This window comes from Lutra lutra, chromosome 6 (assembly GCF_902655055.1).
Source record: "Lutra lutra chromosome 6, mLutLut1.2, whole genome shotgun sequence".
NCBI lineage: Eukaryota > Metazoa > Chordata > Mammalia > Carnivora > Mustelidae > Lutra > Lutra lutra.
In genome coordinates, this window is record NC_062283.1 from 29,684,520 (window position 1) to 29,699,529 (window position 15,010).

Here is a 15,010-nt window from a genome sequence, read left to right on the forward strand (position 1 = left end):
AGCCAGTGCCATAATCTAGTTGAGAACAAACACTGATGATGAAAAAGAGAACAGGGAAGAATTGCCAGACCAGTACCTGTAAGTAGACAGGAAGGGATGCTGTCTAGGGCAATAGCAGGGGGACTGGCTCTGGCTGGTACCAGCAAGCATGGGTCACCTGTGCTAAAGGCCTGGAAGGCACATCACACGGGGACAGATGCTAGGACATGAATAGATGGTGGGAGAAATCTGTACATTTGTCCTCTAATGTGTTCAGTGTGCTTGGTGACATAGAATCAAGATGATTAGCAGAAAGAAGAATAAGGAAGGAGGTTGGATGAACTGAGGGCCTGCCCACCTCCCAGCCTAGGGGTGCCAGGTCTGTAGGAGAGGAGACACCCCGTGGGACAGGACAGCACAGGGAGCTGGGTCCTAGGGGGTACCTGGTTTCTGTCGGAGCTGCGAGGTGAGGGGACGATCCTGAGAGGACTGTGGACATTTGCCGATCATGGGCTGAGCATTCCAGGGGGCACAGTGGAAGGTTCAGGAGTGGGGAGGGGGCATGAGAGGAGGCAGGATAGGGGTGTGCAGAGCCTCATGGAGTGAGAGCACAGGATATCTGGGGGACCGGGGGTGACCAACAGAGATAAAGAAAGGGACATAATGACATTAGTCCTGGTGGACTGAAGGCAGATGGTGGTGGTGAGTGTGTGAGAGATGATGGGGAGGAGCAGGGTTTGGGGCTCTCACTTAGGCTCTGTCATTGGGACAAGGAGTTTTGGGGTGACTGGGTCTTAGTTCTATGTATGGACCTTTTCTCAACCCCCAATTATGGGAGACAATCCGTGGGGTAAGAGAGGTGTTAAACAAAGTCTGTGGGTTCACTCTTGACCCATGTGGGGCGGGAGTGCACTCACACAGGATGTCAGCTCTGCCTGTCACCTGCATTGAGAGAGAGACTTCTGTGACCCCAGCACAGGGACCCCTCTTGTGCCTTCCCAGGGAGCATGAGGCCTAGGGGAGCTGGGATCTTAGTCCTATAACCCCAGTGCGTACGTCCACATTGTGGAATAGGATGTAGACCGTGAGGATCTGTTCCCGAAAAGAAATGATTTGTTTTTCAAAAAACTGAATTTCAAAAAACTGAGAAGTAGGGAATAGAAGAAAATGCTTCTACTTTCCAGTTTTCCTCCTGTTACCATCAAGCGCCTAGAGAGAGGGGCTGCGGGGAGGCAACAGAAACCTCAGCGTAGGCCCGCACGTCCCTGAGCTCCCCTCTCCTTCAAATAGAAGACTTTTGGTGGATAATTAAGAGAATTTTATCTTATTTTGACATTTTATATCAGGGAATTACATTTACTCCCTTCAGGAGAACAATATTGTGTGGAAAAAAATGTTCCAAGAGGTGAGAACTGAAGTATTTAGGAATAAGGGTCATGAGGTCAGCAAGTAATTTTCAAAAATTTCTGCAAAAATTATAGAAATATAATTTATTACATATATAAGGAAAATATTAAACTGACTAAATCGAGGGTGCTAGGTACTATTCTTTCAAACTTCGGGTATTGTCAAAATTTTTCACAATAAATTTGGAGAAACTTTAAAATAATACATAACATGGGACATGTTCACAGCATCATGTTGAATGAAAATTGGGCTTCATGTGCATATGTGTAAGAATGCGCTGTCGGTATGTTTTATGTGTATGTATGTTACCAAACCCAAGTTCAGCTGCTCCTAGCCCGGAATTTGAGCTTTATTCAGGAGGCCGGCCACCTAAGGAGGACTCTTGTCCAAAAGCGAACTCTGAGGATTCTGCCTGGCCCAGGGGTTTTCAAAGGGGGTTAGAGTGGTTAATCAGCAAAGGGAGTGCAGTGGCCTGCAACATTTCTTGATCACGTGCGGACTCGATGGTGTCTTGGCTACAAAAGGTCTCAGTGCAAGGAGGTCATGGGGAGTGGGGGCTGGTTCTTGTCTCATGATGTACCCAGGGACTCTGTTCTCTCTGCAAGGGAGGTCAATAAAATCATCTGGGTGACCTAAGGAAAGGAAAACATTTTGCTAAAAGAACTGCTAGGCTAATCAGAAAGCCGAGGCGGCTTCCAACACACTTGCTGGCCTCTGCGGCCTGGGAAAGTTCTGGTCCTTCACTCCTCAAGCGCAGTGGTATGCAAATCTCAAAGAAAGTAAATTAGTTCTTAAGAGATCTAGGACCTTAGGTCAGCACATAAGGTGTGTGTTAACCCTTGAGACTGGCTGGAGTTCCGTGTTGTGTGTGTGAAGGTGTGTTAGTATGTGACAGTGTGTGTCTGTGAGTGTGTCAGTCTGAACGTGCATTCACTAGTTCATTCACTCAACAAATGTTTTAAAATCAACAACCAGACACATTCAAGACAAGGGAAATACATCTGTGAACAATCAAAATCTCTATCCTTGTCTTCATAAAGCTTATATTCTCAAGAAGAGACAGACAATAAGCAGTTAAATATACTTTAAAATGTGTGTCAGTCGGTTAAGCATCTGCCTTTGGCTCAGGTCATGAGATCAGGATCCTGGGATCGAGCCCTGTGTCCAGCTCCCCATTCAATGGTAAGTCTGCTTGTACCTCTCTCTCTGCCCCCACTCATGCTCACTTTCTCTCTCTCTCTCTATCTCTCAAATAAATAATATTTTTTTAAAAAAATGTGTGTCAGTGACCAAAGGCAGGGCAAGGCAGGGGTGAGAGGGGGGTGGGAGGTTCCACAAGCAGTAGGTGATACAGGGAGGGCCTCTCAAAGAGGACGGTGGAAGAGAAGGCCAGGGAAGGACGTGCTGCCTGGGAGACAGGTTTCTGGCCTGGAACAGCTCTGAAAGCTCTGAGGTGTGGACACACTGGGCATGCTGGAGGAACAAGGCAGCGGAGAGCCTGGATCTGGGTGCATCCCATAGACACAGCTGTGTAAACTGGGCATTAACCGGCAGAGGTCATGCAGATGAGAGGGATTTTTTTAATGTAAAATATCTTAAAGAGACCATTCAATACATTCCAAAGGGCTTGCCGTAGGAAATTTGCCTCCCTCCCAAGATCCCAGGAACCAGGTTCCCTGCCAGAGATGCACATTACCAACTCCTCGTGTATCCTTCCTGAGAAAAATTTATACAAATGTTATTGTTGACATCAAGGAGGGGTACTGGAGGGGCGCCTGGGTGGCTCAGTCAGTTGAGCATCCAGCTCTTGACCTGGGCTTAGGTCTTAAACTCAGGATCGTGAGTTCAAACCCTGTGCTGGGCTCCACATTGGGCATGGATCCTACTTAAAAACAAGAAGAAGAAGGGGCATCCAGCTGGCTCAGTTGATAGAGCATGTGACTCTTGATCTTGGGTTTGTAAGTTCAAGCCCCATGGTAGGTGTAGAGATTACTTAAAAATAAAAGAAGAAGAAGAAGAAGAAGAAGAAGAAGAAGAAGAAGAAGAAGAAGAAGAAGAAGAAGAAGAAGAAGAAGAAGAAGAAGAAGAAGAAGAAGAAGAAGAAGAAGAAGAAGAAGAAGAAGAAGAAGAAGAAGAAGAAGAGGAAGTACTAGAAAGACACAGGAAAATAAAATGTTTCTTTTCAGTTTTCCTGGGTGTTATCATCAAGGAGCTGGAGAGAGAGGTCAGAGTGGAGAGGCAGAAACCTCATAGATGGCTCACCTGAGCTCTCCTCTCCTTCAATCCTTGTCCTGTCCCTGACCTTGACACCTGTGGAGTCCAGGGCTGCTCAGAAGCTTCTTCACACCCCAGCTGATGCCAGGCTTCAGGTCCGCCTCCTCTGAGCGGCTTACAACCCAGGCCCTCCCAGGCTGCTCAGTCAGAATTCAGGAGCAGCGCAGCGGCGCCCCCGTGTGGTCACAGAGATGAAGTTGGAAAACTCGCCTTTCTCTTGCTCAGCCAGGACCTCCCAGAGTCTCCCCTCTGCTCCCAGCACCAGAGCGAGGCTTTGAACACAAGACGTTGCCCCTGTCCATGTCAGGTTGGGGTGCAAAATGTTTCCCAAAATCCAAAATAATATATATATTTTGATTCTGCCCTTAAGATATAGCAAGATCTCCAGGCAATAACAGCTGGCTCCCAGGTCTGGGGTGAACCCCACAAAGACACTGAGTGCCTTATCTCCAAAGATAGGAGCTAGGACTCCTAAGTCCCTATCACTTATTTCTGCTGCTGCCTCTGGGGCTGGCCTCCGTTCAGTAAGTCTCCAGACATGGCATGAAGGATGAGGGATGGAACCTCGCAGTGTACTGGGTCTAGAAAGGGGAGGATGCTCCTGGGGAAGTGAGGCTGGGGTGTAAATAAGGACACCACAGTGCAACAGGTTCCAAGGAGGGAAGGAGGAGTCAGGGAGAAGAGTGGCATGGGAAGGGCTAGCCTAAGGAACACCTGTTTGTGTTTGGAGAGGGTTCTCTGGGTACTGGACTGGGTAGTAGAGTGAAAGGCAGATGCAGTGCCAGGCCTGGAGGGACCAGCCCTGGGGTTTCAGGGTCCCACTCCCTGAGTTAGTACCTCATGACCATGGCTGAGCCCAGACCAGAGTCAGCCAGTTGTCACGCCTTCAGCTGTCCCCGCCTCCTCTTTGACAAGCTGAGGAGCCCCTGAGGACCGTGTGCTGAACATGCAGTGTGGGCTGGACACCGCCGTAGGCTACAAGGACCCCAGCAATAGGACCCAGGGTACTGACCACCCATTTCCCAGTAATGGTCCCTACACCCTCCATAATTCACTGCCAGGGAGCCTGAGGTCCTGCATCTTTCCTCTCTGGTGCCCCAAGCACCCTTAGACTGGACCCCTCCGGCCCTGCTCTCTGCTACTCCCAACCCCTGAACTTAAAGGCTCATGCAGCATCCCCAGTCCCAAATCGCATTTCTACCCTGACCTCTGACCCAATACTCCAGTGATACTATAGATAGAATGTGCCCCCCAGATTCATATGTTGAAATCCAGTCCCCAGTGTGATGTATTAGAAGTTGGGGCCTTTGGGAGGTGATTAGATCATGAGAGTAGAGGCCTCATGAGTGGGACTAGAGTCCTGGTAAAAGAGACCCCCAAAGAGTATGTTGTTTAAGCCACCCAACCTGTGGTGTTTTGTGATGAACACCCAAGCAGGCTGAGACAACCTCCCAAACAAAATACGACTGAGCTCTTTCAGTCTCAGACCCACTTTAAGGAATCTGGCCACAGTATGTATTCATTTATTCACAAGTATTTAGTGAACGCCTCTGCCAGGCATGATTCTAGGCCTGATAATCATTTAATCAAAACAGACAAAACACCTGCTCTCCTGATGCCTCCAGTCTGACAGGAAAGACGGACAATAAATAAAAACACAATAATAGTGTTATTATGATATCATATAGTGTGTGTTCCTGTTACCTATTGCTGGGTAACAGCTCCAAAATAAAACAATATTTTATTCGCTCTCAGTGTATGCGTTGACTGGGCTCAGCAGGCAGCTCTTCAGCTTCATGTGACATAGCCAGGGCCGTAGTCACCTGGAGGCCCAGCTGGTCCAGAATATTCAAGAGGATTCTCTCATGGGATGCCTGAGGGGCTCAGTCGGTGAAGCAACTGCCTTCCAGGTCATGATCCTGGAGTCCTGGGATCAAGCCCTGCATGAGCTCCCTGCTCTGTGGGAAGTCTGCTTCTCCCACTGCCCCTTACCCCCCTCATGCTCGCTCTCTCTCTCAAATAAATAAAACCTTAAAAAAAGAAAAAAGAGGTTTCTCTCATGAGGCTTCAGGCAGTACTGTCAAGAGCTGGGAGATTTCTAAGGCTACTGGATGATCTAGGTTCTCTTCTGATGATCTAGGTTCCACCTGCTTCTCCACATGTCTTGGTTGCTCCCAGCTCAGCACCTGGATTCCAGGAGGGAGAGTTTCAAGCAGCCAAGTCAGAAATCATGAGGCATCTGGGCACCTGGTTGGCTCAGTTGGTTAAGAGACAGACTCTTGATTTTGGCTCAGGTCATGATTTCAGGGTTGTGAGATTGAGCCTCACCTCAGGCTCTGCACACAGGGCAGTCAGCTTAAGAGTCTCTCCCTATGCCCCATCCCTACCCTTTCAAATAAATAAATAAAATATTAAAAAATAATCACAAAGTATCTTATGTCAGGACCTCTAAAGTCAAGCAGTGTCACCCTCTCATGTACCAGTCATCAAAACTAGTCACTGATTAAAGAAGAGGGAAGGGGAGCCTGGGTGGTTCAGTGGGTTAAGCCTCTGCCTTCAGCTCAGGTCATGGTCTTAGGGTCCTGGGATTGAGCCCCACATCGGGCTCTCTGCACAGCGGAAGCCTGCTTCCATCTCTCTCTGACTGTCTCTCTGCCTACTTGTGATCTCTCTCTCTCTCTCTCTGTCAAATAAATAGATAAATAAATAAATCTTTAAGAAGAGGGGAATTAGGGACGCCTGGGTGGCTCGGTTGGACGACTGCCTTCGGCTCAGGTCATGATCCCGCGGTCCCGGGATCGAGTCCCACATCGGGCTCCCTCTGACCTTCTCCTCGCTCATGCTCTCTCTCACTGTCTCTCTCTTAAATAAATAAATAAATAAATAAATAAAGAGGGGAATTAGGCCCCACCTCTAGACAGATGGTGAGGTCACACTGCAAAAGAGCATGAGGGGTGGAAAATATTGTTGAGGCCATCTGTGAAAAAGAACTCTTCACAGTGTGTTAGATAGTGATTGGAGATGTAGGGGAAAAATAATGCAAAGTTGACAATCAATGCAAGATGATGGGGACAAGTGGCATCATTAAGTAGGGTGGTAATACAAAAATATGTCACATTTCTATACACTAATAATGAAGCAACAGAAAGACAAATAGAGAAAACAATCCCATTTACAGCTGCACCAAAACTAATCAAACACCTAGGAATAAACTTAAGCAAGGAAGTGAAAGACCTGTATTCCAAGAAATATAAAACACTGATGAAAGAAACTGAGGATGACACAAACAAATGGAAAGACACTCCTGTTCATGGATTAGAAGAACAAATATTGTTTTAAAGTCCATTCTACCCAAAGCAATCTACAGATTTAATGCAATCTTTATCAAAATACCAATAGTATTTTTCACAGAGCTAGAACAATCTTAAAATGTGTATGGAACCACAAAGGACCCTGAAGAGCCAAAGCATCTTAGAAAAGAAAAATGAAGCTGGAGGTATCACAATTCCAGATTTTAAGTTATATTACAAAGCTGTAGTACCCAAAACAATATAAAAAACATTATGGTACTGGCACAAAAATAGACACATAGATCAATGGAACAAGATTGAGAGCCCAGAAAGAAACCCACAATTATAGAGTCAATTAATCTTTGACAAAGAGGGTAAGAATATACATTGGGTAAAGACAGCCTCTTCAGCAAATGGTGTTGGGAAAACTGACTAGTTTTTTTCTCTTTTGTTACATGCAAAAGAATGAAACTGGACCACTTTCTTACATCATACACAAAAATAAACTCAAAATGGATTAAAGACCTCAATGTGAGACATGAAACCATAAAAATCCTAGAAGACAGCATAGGCAATAATTCCTCAGACATTGGCCATAACAATATTTTTCTAGTTATGTGTCCTGAAGCAAGGGAAACAAAAGCAAAAATAAACTACTGGGACTTGATCAAAACACAAAGCTGCACAGCAAAGGAAATAATCAACAAAACTAAAAGGCAACCTGCCAAATGAGAGAAGACATTTGCAAATGACATATCTAATAAAGGTTAGCCCAAAATATATAAAGAACTTATTCAATTCAACACCCAAAAAACAAGCCAATTAAAAAATGAGTGGAAAACATGAACAGACATTTCTCCAAAGAAGACCTACAAATGGACAACAGACATATGAAAGATACTCAATATCACTCATCCTCAGGAAAATGTACATCAAAACCACAATGAGATATCATCTCACACCTATCAGAATGGCTAAAATCAAAAACACAAGAAACAACAAGTAGTTGGTGAAAATGTGGAGAAAAAGAAACCCTTGTGCACTGTTGATAGGAATGCAAGCTGGTGTAGCCACTGTGGAAAACAGTATGGAAGTTCCTCAAAAAAAACTAAAAATGGACCTACCTTATGATCCAGTAATCACACTACTCAGTATTTACCCAAAGGATACAAAAACACTGATTCAAAGGGATATGTGCACCACTCTGTTTATTGCCGCATTATTTACAATAGCCAAATTATGGAAGCAGCCCAAGAGTCTATCAATAGATGAATGGATAAAGATGTGCTGTGGAATATATTTATTATATTATACAATGGAATACTCAGCCATAAAAAGGAATGAAAACTTGCCATTTACAGTAACAGGGATGGAGCTAGAGTGTATATGCTAAGCAAAGGGAAAAACAACCATATGATTTCATTCATATGTGGGATTTAAGAAACAAAACAAATGAGCAAAGGGAAAAAAGAGAGAGAGAAGCCAAGAAACAGACTCTTAACTATTGAGAACAAACTGATAGTTACTGGGTGGGGTGGGGGGATGGGTCAAATAGGCGATGGAGGTTAAGGAGTACACTTAGCATCATGAGCACTGAGTAATGTATAGAATTGTTGAATCACTAAATTGTACACCAGAAACTAATATAACACTGTATGTTAACCATACTGGAATTAAAAGGAAAAAAAAAAGCAAAAGCAAGGAAAATCAGTACAGGGTAAGATAGGGTGATCAGCATTGGCCTCAATGAAGTAACTTTTGAGCAGACTTGAAGTAGGAGAGAAACTGAGACATGGAGGTATTTGAAGCGAGAACAATTCTGAATCAAGCTTTGTACATACCCAGGCTTTGCACTGGGCAGGCACTAAAACTATAGTGGGAATGGAGGTGTGCACACTTGTAGACAGACAGACATCTAAACAGAGAGTTCTGTCATTTCCTACTCTGGCTTATAGAAATCCTGGAGCTAGGAGAGGAAGAAAGCACTGGCCTGTGAAGGAAGACTGAGAGAGGAGGGTGGACAGAGGGGTGGGAAGCCCATTCCTCTGTCTGCTGTCTCTCTCCTACATTCAGGGTCCTCCCAGTCTTGTGAGGACTGACGAGAAGGATCTTGAGGACAATCACACTGAAAAGCTGAGAATTGACTCCTCACCTCCCAACATGCTGACCCAGCTGCAGAAAGGGAAAGAGCTGATTGTGGACTCAAGGGGAGTCAACCTGGGGGGGAGCACACTAGGGCTGGGCAGCTATAGAGATCCTCCATGGAGAGGAGCCGAGATATACCTGCCTATGGAGCACCGGGGTTGGAAGGACCCCTTAGTGTGACCTGGGTGAGGTAGTATTAGGACAGAGATAAGTGTGGGTGTGAATCTCATCCAGCCCCAGCCCATGCTGTCTGCCCTGGTACCCCAGGCCCATCACTTCCCTCCTAAATGGAGATTCTGGGAATGTCCTCAGCAGCCCTCTGATCACTCATATCTCACTCTCATTCAAAAGTCCTTCTTGCTCCAACCTCCTTCATATCTGCTGTTTCTTCCATAATAGCCTCAGGCTCTGACGTCTCTCTCTCCTCTTCTGCCCTCCAAGGGTAGGAATGGCTCCTTTCCCACTGAGGACTTCGCTCTAGGTGAGAAGCTGGGCTCTTGCTGAGGTTGAAGGAAAGAAAGGCTCAAGGGCCAGGAGTCAGGGAGGGAGAATGGGAACAGCCAGAGCAGAAACTGAAGGGGTGGAGGAAGTGATGAAGGAAGATGTTTCCATATAATTTTTCTCTCATACTCCAGGAAAGTTGTCTTTCTCCCAGGCCCGGGGACATGGAAAGAGCAGCAGGGACAGAGAACTATTCCACATGAAGGAAAAGTATAAGTGATTCCCCTCTCTGCTCTCTTTTTCCTCTGGCCTATTCTGGTCAACTTTGTAAATGAAACTTGTTCATGAAACATGATTTTTTTTCTTTTAGTAAAGTCTCCAAATATTAGGAAATTAAATTGTTAATGCTTAAGCCCTACAGACTGAAAACACAGAAGCTTTAGCAAATAAAGACATATATGGAGAACCGGCCATCATACCTTGGGTACTAAAGGCTGCACTGAACAAACTCTAACGTGGTGCTGAAATGGGAGGCACTTACTTGCCTGTGTGAGCTTAAGCAGCTCTTGGAACCTCTGTGTCCTCTTTAGAAAAGTGAAATGAGCACCCAGTACCCAGATCTCGGCTTCTAAATGTCATTCTCCAATGAAAGGAACCAGGGTTCCTTAGAAAAAAAGCTAATTCTATGGCCAAGACAGAAAAAAAAAAAAAAAAAAAAAAAAAAAACAGGATAATCCTGGAATATCTTGCAATGCCAGAAAGGAAAGGTACCTCCCCCCAAAGAGGGGCATATCAAAGGGACACAGGAGTCAAACTGAAAAAGCTCCCTACGAACAGGGCTGCAACAATATGAACAGCAAAATAATCATAGTATTGGATTATAACCCAAAATATTTTTTAAATATTGAGTTCATACAGAAATATATAAATGATTGATAAATTTGAAAATAGAGAGAGAAGGAACCAACAAATCTTCCTTACAGAATAATTCCAAGTAATATGAAGAGAATTCCCTTTCCAGAAGGTGGAGCTTGAGTATCCTTCCCTTGAATGTGGGCTGGACTTGGTGACTCACTTCCAAAGAATAGAATATGGAAAAGAAAAAACTACTACTAATTGCAAAGTTACTACTTTATAGTAGAGAAATATGGCAGAAATAACCTTAATTGAGTGTTAAAGTTCATGTTGATAATCATGCACCCTCCTGATATGATGTGATGAGAAGGTTACTCTACCTCTCTGGTATTCTTCCTTAAAATCTATTCCCAATCTATTCATGAGAAAACATTAGACAAATCCACAACGAGTGACATTCTACAAATTATGTGTCCAGTAGTCTTCAAAACTCTCAAGGTCATGAAAATAGGTAAAAACTAAGAAACTCAACAGATTATAGGATACTAAGGAGGCAAAAACTTAATGCATTAAGGTGCCCTGGGTTATTAGATACTCCCAGAATAATGTTGCATTGCAAAACAGAAAGCACCAGGCCCAGATAGGTTCATTTGGTAGAATGGTGCATTCTACCAAATATTTAGGTAAGAAGTGATAGCAATTCTCCACAATCTTTTCCATAAGATAGGTGCAGAAGAACACTTCTAACTCATTTTATGAGGCCAGTATTACCCTAGCACCAAAACCAAACAAAAATATTACAAGAAAGAAAACTACAGATACTTGGGATACCTGGGTGGCTCAGTTGGTTAAGCGACTGCCTTCAGCTCAGGTCATGATCCCAGCGTCCTGGGATCGAGTCCTACATCCGGCTCCTTGCTCGGCAGGGAGCCTGCTTCTCCCTCTGCCTCTGCCTACCACTCTGTCTGCCTGTGCTCGCTCTCTCTCTCTCTCTCTAACAAATAAATAAATAAATAAAATCTTTAAAAGAAAACTACAGATCCTTATCTATTGTGAACATACACAGAAAAATCCTCAACGAAATATTAGCAAATCAAATCGACAATATATAAAAAGAACAATATACTGCAACTAAGTGGGATTTATCCCAGGTACACAAGGCTAGTCCAACAATTTAAAATCAATTAACATAACCCATTATATCAACATGCTAAAAAGGAAAAACCACATGATCATATCAATAGATGCAGAGAAAGTATCTGACAAAATCTGACACCCATTCATGATTTTAAAAAATAACAAAAACAAAAAACCTCCTAGTCAATGAGGAATAGAGAACTTCAACTTGATAAAGAACATCTAGTCCTAGCTAATGCAATAAAACAGAAAAAAAGGGGGGGGAAATGGTATACAGATTGGGAAGGGAGAAATAAATCTGGGTTTGTTGACAGATGGCATGATTGTCCATGTAGAAAATCCAAAAAATCAACAACAAACTAAGAAAAAATGATTATAGCAAGGTTGTAGGATATGAGGTTAATATATAAGTCAATCACTTTTCTCTATAGAGGAAAAGTGATTTTCCTCAGCTTACAATAGGGTTATGTCTCAGTAAGTCAATCATAATTTGAAAGTACTGTTAAGTCAAAAATGCATTTTTTGCCTTCTTTTAAGTCTTCTTTTTAGTGTCCATCTCCCAGTTATCCCCTACCTCCACCTTTCTGCCCTCCAGCAACCCTGTTTCCTATGATTATGAGTCTCTTATGGTTTGTCTCCTTCTCTGATTTCATCATTTTATTTTTTTTTCCTCTCTTCCCTTATGATCCTCTGTTTTCTTTGTTAAATTCCACATAAGAGTGAAATCATATGATAATTGTCTTTCTCTGGTTGGCTTATTTCGCTTAGCACAATACCCTCTAGTTCCATCCATGTCATTGCAAATGGCAAGATTTCATTGTTTTGATGGCTTCTACATCCATTCATCTGTTGATAGACATCTGGGCTCTTTCCATGGTTTGGCTATTGTCGACATTGCTGCCATAAACATTGGGGTGCAGATGCCCCTCCAGATCACTACATTTGTATCTTTGGGGTAGATATCTAGTAGTACAATTGCTGGGTTGTAGGGTAGCTCTACTTTTGACTTTTTGAGGAATCTCCATGCTGTTTTCCAGAGTGGCTGCACCAGCTCTCATTCCTACCAGCAGTGTAAGAGGGTTCCCCTTTCTCCACACCCTTGCCAACATCTCTCATTTCCTGACTTGTTAATTTTAGCCATTCTGACCAGCGTGAGGTGGTATCTCATTGTCGTTTTGACCAAAAATTCATTTAACACACCTAACCTACCAAACACAATAGCCAAGTCCAGCCTACCTTAAACATACTCAGAACACTTACATTAGCCTACACTTGGGCAAAATTATCTTACACAGAGAAAATTTTATAATAAAGTGTTGAGGGGTGCTTGGCTGGCTCAGTCAGAAGAGCATATGATTCTTGATCTCAGGGTTGGGAGTTTGAGCCCCATTGGGTGTAGATATTACTTACATAAATAAAAACTTTTTAAAAAGTGTTAAATAAAATATGTAACTTCTTGAATACTATACTGGAAGTGAAAAATGGTAGTTGTATGGGTATAAAATGGCTGTAAGTATATTGGTTGTTTACCATCACAATTACACACCTGACTGAGAGCTGCAGCTCACTGTTGCTGCCCAGAATTACAAGAGAGTATTGTACTACATCACTAGCCTGGGAAAATTCAATATCTGAATTATGCTTTCTACTGAATGTGTTAAAATAAAAAAATTGCAAGTCAAACCATCATAAGTCAGGGACATTCTGTATACTAGCAATGAACAAGTAAAAGTTGACAAAACTCTGATGAAAGAAATCAATCTAACCAAAGAAGCAAAGTATCTGTACTCGGAAAATTATAAACACTCATGAAAGAAATTGAGGAAGACACAAAGAAATGGAAAAACATTCCATGCTCATGGATTGGAAGAAAAAATATTGTTAAATGTCTATGTTACTTAGAGGAATCCATACTTTCAATGCAATCCCTATCAAAATACCATCCACTTTTTTCACAGAGTTGGAACAAATACTCCCCAAATCAGTATGGAACCAGAAGAGACCTCAAATAGCCAAAGGAATGTTGAAAAAGAAAACCAAAACTGGTGGCACCACAATTTCGGACTTCAAGCTCTATTACAAAGCTGTAATCATCAAGACGGTATGGTACTGGCACAAAAACAGACACATAGATCAATGGAACAGAACTGAGAATCCAGAAATGGACCCTCAACTCTATCGTCAACTAATCTTCAACAAAGCAGTAAAGAATATCCAATGGAAAAAAAGATAGTCTCTTCCCCAAGTGGTGTTGGGAAAATTGAACAGCCACATGCAGAAGAATGAAACTGGACTGTTTCCTTACACCATACACAAAAATAGACACAAAATGGATGAAAGACCTAAATTTGAGACAGAACTCCATCAAAATCCTAGATGAGAAGACAGGCAGCAACCTCTTTGACCTCAGCCACAGCAACTTCTTGCTAGACACATCTCCAAAGGCAAGGGAAACAAAGGCAAAAATAAACTATTGGGACTTCATCAAGATCAAAAGCTTTTTGCACAGCAAAGGAAACAGTCAGTAAAACCAAAAGACAACTGACAAATTGGGAGAAGATATTTGCAAGTGTCTTATAAGATAAAGGACTAGTATCCAAGGTCTATAAGGAACTTATCAAACTCAACACCCAAAGAACAAAAAATCCAAATAAGAAATGGGCAGAAGACATGAACAGACATTTCTCCAAAGAAGATAAACAAATGGGCAACGGACACATGAAAAAAATGCTCAACATCACTCAGAATCAGGGAAATACAAATCAAAAAGACAGTGAGCTACCACCTCACACTGGTCAGAATGGCTAAAATTAACAAGTCAGGAAATGAGAGATGTTGGCAAGGATGTGGAGAAAGGAGAACCCTCTTACACTGATGGTAGGAATGAGAGCTGGTGCAGCCACTCTGGAAAACAGAATGGAGGTTCCTCAAAAAGTTAAAAGTAGGGGCCCCTGGGTGACTCAGATGGTTGAGCCTCTGCCTTCGACTCAGGTCATGATCTCAGGGTCCTGGGATCAAGTCCTACATCAGGCTCTCTGCTCAGCGGGGAACCTGCTCCCCCTCTCTCTGACTGCCTCTCTGCCTACTAGTGATCTCTGTCAAATAAATAAATAAATAATCTTTTTTTTAATAGTCTTTTTTTTTAAGATTTTATTTATTTATTTGACAGAGAGAGATCACAAGTAGATGGAGAGGCAGGCAGAGAGAGAGAGAGAGAGGGAAGCAGGCTCCCTGCCGAGCAGAGAGCCCGATGCGGGACTCGATCCCAGGACCCTGAGATCATGACCTGAGCCGAAGGCAGCGGCTTAACCCACTGAGCCACCCAGGCGCCCCAATAATCTTTTTTAAAAAAGGTAAAGTAGAGCAACCCTACAACCCATCAATTGTACTACTAGATATCTACCCCAAAGATACAAATGTAGTATCCGGAGGGCACCTGCATCCCAACGTTTATGGCAGCAATGTCCACAATAGCCAAACCA